A 4,094-nucleotide genomic window follows, 5' to 3' on the forward strand; every position below is an offset into this window, starting at 1 on the left:
TACCATACTTTAGTAGATCTAGATTTCACAGCCCTCACATTCGGAGGGCTTAAGTACCAATCGGACCCTAAAGAACATTCAGCCTTACTGAACGCCAATGTGCCAGTGCTTCTTATTTACCTTTTTCCCCTTCCCGGTGTTTTAATGTCACAACGTTATGAATTGTGGGAAATTTCCTCAGGCAAAGTCTTTGACTTTGAGGCACTTTCCTGCAAAGTACGCAGAGTCTGTGAGTGTGGACATTGGGATTGGTCCTCCTTCTTTGCTCCTGATTGTGAAGACGTCTTTGCCCTTTGAATGGACATATGCATCTTTCTTTTATTTAATTACATAAAAACCTGCGTCTATTTGAGTATCCCCACATGTGCTCTAGCTTTGTTTTTTTGGTTAACCAACTGATGCCACCATTTTTATTGGGAGTCTGATGGGAGATAAGAGAAAACCCAGAGAGATTAGATGAAGCTCTTTCAAATTACTTCAAGGGTAAAAACTATAACTGCTCTTTTGTTTCTGGGCACAAACTGAGGATTTCTGGTCCGTTTGCACACTAATAGGAAAACAAGCAAGCTCATGGTGGCACCAACCAGTGGGTCGAGTGAGGACAGGTCCTGAGGCACCGTCTTGGCAAATTAAAGAAGCCAAAAACCCATTTGGCGGCATCAGTGGGGTAAAGATTATCGAGGAAGATCAAAGTAGAAATAATTCCACTTGGGCACAAAAGAACAAACAAATAATTTCTGCTGACGGGTGTCTTTGTGCCACAGCAGTGAAGTAGCAAGATTCTGAAAGGACTGGCTCCAAATTTCATGTTCATTCGTTATGAACCATCACGACAACTGAGGGTTAAAAGCCCAATTTCAAAGGCAAATTGCTCCTTCAGGACCTCATAAACCAAATGTCAGAATGGCGGGAGACGCTGTAGTCACATCTTCAGGCACAATTTGCACCCTGCAACCTGCGGTGCACTCATGTAGGTTTGGTCAGAATGTAAAGACTGTAGTCCATTACCTGGTAATGTTAGATGAGCTTCTAACGACTCCACAGCTACAAAATGTAATCACCGAAATTGGATTTTAAGAGGTGAGAAATGAGCGCGCCGTAATTCTGAATGATTATCTCGCCAGGTGTGGCGTTGGTCCATGACAGGAAAAAGCTCTTTCTTAGAAAATTGCAAGGGTGAAAATGCTCTGCCAGACACACGCACTCTGTCCTCCTGCCTCCTGGGAGAGCAGGTGGAGAGGGGGAATTGAATCTGCAGAAAGTATTCCAGGTACTAGACCTTTATAAATGGTGCATTATGTTCTACATTACGTATCTAAATGCAACAGAACATTCTTGCTTTTCATGCTGGTGCACGTCACTGTGCCATCACAGCTTGCATCGACCCGATACATAAACAATAAGAACACTGCAATTAGCAGAAACAAAATAGACATGATGATGTAGAAGTGCAGTGTTGTACTTATGCATTTTCTCACAAAGTGTTTATCTCAGTGGGGGTGGAGAGGCAGAGTAGAGAGAGTAGAGAACAAACTGTTTGTCTTTAGAGCTTCATTATGTATACTCATAAGTGCTTGTGGTGTTGTGTTTTCACACATACAAAAGAATCAAATCAAGAGAAAGCAAAGAAAAAATCGTAAACTAGTATATATATATATATATATATATATATATATATATATTTACTATGATTCAGGCAATGGAGAGCCTGAGTTTAGCTGGATTTAATCTCCCTGATTGTGCAATAGTGTCAGTGAATCATTTTGCTTTCAACAGTCCCTCTTGCAATAATTTGTTTGTTTTCCGTATGTCCTTGCAGCCTCTTTGCTGCTCTGGCTGCAGAATCATAAGCAATTTCCTCTCTGGACTTGTTGCTAATGAGCTCAGAGGAAAGCGGAGGTCAGACTTCCACAGTGCTCCTCAGAGAGTGTCTGCAAAATAGCACAGCACTGGTTCAGACCTCTGTGAGGCCAAACATGCTCTAGTAGTGGATAAACCGTATGTTAACACTTTCATCGGTGCATGGAAAAAACAATGAGGGAGTAAACACGGAGAAAATAGAACTCTAAGGCACTTTTAGAATACTGTTTTTAATGCCGAAATAATAGAAATCGTATTAGTCCCTAAATCACAGAGCACCTGTTTCTGCAGTCAGAAGACATTTCAGTGAGTCCACCACAAAAAGCATCAGTAGATCAGAATGCAGTGCAGATACACAACGTGCTGAAATGATACAGGAAATGAAAGTCTTTATTTAGCCAAAGATCCACCTCACCTGGTGTGGTTTGAGGTAGAGATGTGCCTTCCCATTTCTCAGCTGTAAGATATTCAGTCTCCAGGAAACTGAATATAATAGAGTTAATACCACTTTATTATTACATATATTTGGCAATGCGATGACTACCTTCAGTGTAAGGGCATCTAAGGCAGGACCTCTTCTTTCATTTGATGTATATATTTTCTAATATTTTGTCTTCTCCTTATTGTTTGCATCTATCTTAAAAGTTAAACATATTGTATTTATAATTGTTGCATAGACCTAAATGAAAGTGAAGATTCACTCTCATTTTATCTTTATCTCCTCTACTTTTGAAGCGTTTTGTGCTGTGTCAGTTATTCTGTTGCATCTTGCCCAATGGGTGACACTGCTACAAACTTCTAGTGGGTCATAAGTAATGATTTAGAGGGATTACTTTTGGATTGGTCAATACCTATGGTGAATACTTTTCTTTTTTTAAAGGAAAATCCTGTTTAATTTTCATTTCTATATTTCAGCCTATCATTTAGAATGGGTGCTTTAGGACATGGGTTTTTACATGGTTACAATAATCTTTTAGATTTAAGCTATTAATAATATTTTAGATTGAAGCTGGTAATTATGGGTGTATTTATAAAGTAATATACTTGTTTCATACTTAACAGTGGTGGCATTGACAGTGGTTATATTGAGCCTCCAAAATGCACAGTCAAATTATGAAAATGTAAAATTATTTACATGTATAGCATTTACACAAATTATGCGTTTGTCCAGAATTTCCTGCATGGTTCTGCCTTTATTTGAGATGGCAACAATTAGGATTGAGCTAATGAAAACACGCCAACAAGGAAGGTGTGGTTTATTCTGTCGTCGGTGGGCTACTTTCTCTGATCAGCTGTCAAGTTCATGTAATGTTAAAAACGGAACTAAGACTATTTCTTTCAAAATAAAAGCACAGTTCAATGTATGCTGAAAACTGTTTCATAGGCATGTGTATTGAAATGTACATGTACTTTTATACTTTTATACCTTGATTGTTTCCCTTTTTTTCCTGCAAGTCACTTTGAATAAAAGTGTCTGCTAAATGATTAAATGTAAATGTAAATGTACTTTTTTATGCTGGGTGGTTTGGAAGTACTGTATCTGTACAGTGTCTCCCTTAAAATATATGTCTTTCATATTTCATAAGTTTTTGTAATCTGGGAGATAAAAATGTCTGACAAGGGAGGCAGCAATAAGTGTATTGCCCTCCTTATAAAAAGGTCTAATATCAAGAGAAACTCAAAGGAGGTGTGGCATTTCATTTATTGTTTGGGGGTCACTAGGAACAGTTTGGGTCCCTTGGTGATTGTTTAGTTTTCAATGCCAGGAGTTTGAGGCCCCCAAAATACCATTAACCTTTGGCTGTGGAAATACAATTTTGATATATTATAAATGTTATTTTTTAAATTGTATTATTGTATAATAATAATCATCATAATATAAATATATTTTTTTTAATTTTCTCTCATCCCCCTCAAATTTGAGGGCCCCACTTTGTAATTTACTGAACTATCCCATAAGCACAACCACTTTTATAAAGCAAAAGAAAACTAAAATAATTATCTACTGCTAGAAAAATAAAATGTTTAGGTGCATTTGAAGTCCTGATTTATATATTTTTAATCCGGTTTATGCTGACATTGAGTGATTTCGAAATCCATCAGCGTCGAGCAGGGAGGATTTTATTTTGAAGGCTCTGACCGGATCTTGTGCGCCTCTTTCTGTCTCGCTTGACACCATTTCCCTGAACACAGCTGGCCGTTTACCTCCGGGCTGATAGCGGCGGACGTGTGTC

The sequence above is a fragment of the Centropristis striata genome, chromosome 18, assembly GCF_030273125.1.
Source record: "Centropristis striata isolate RG_2023a ecotype Rhode Island chromosome 18, C.striata_1.0, whole genome shotgun sequence".
NCBI lineage: Eukaryota > Metazoa > Chordata > Actinopteri > Perciformes > Serranidae > Centropristis > Centropristis striata.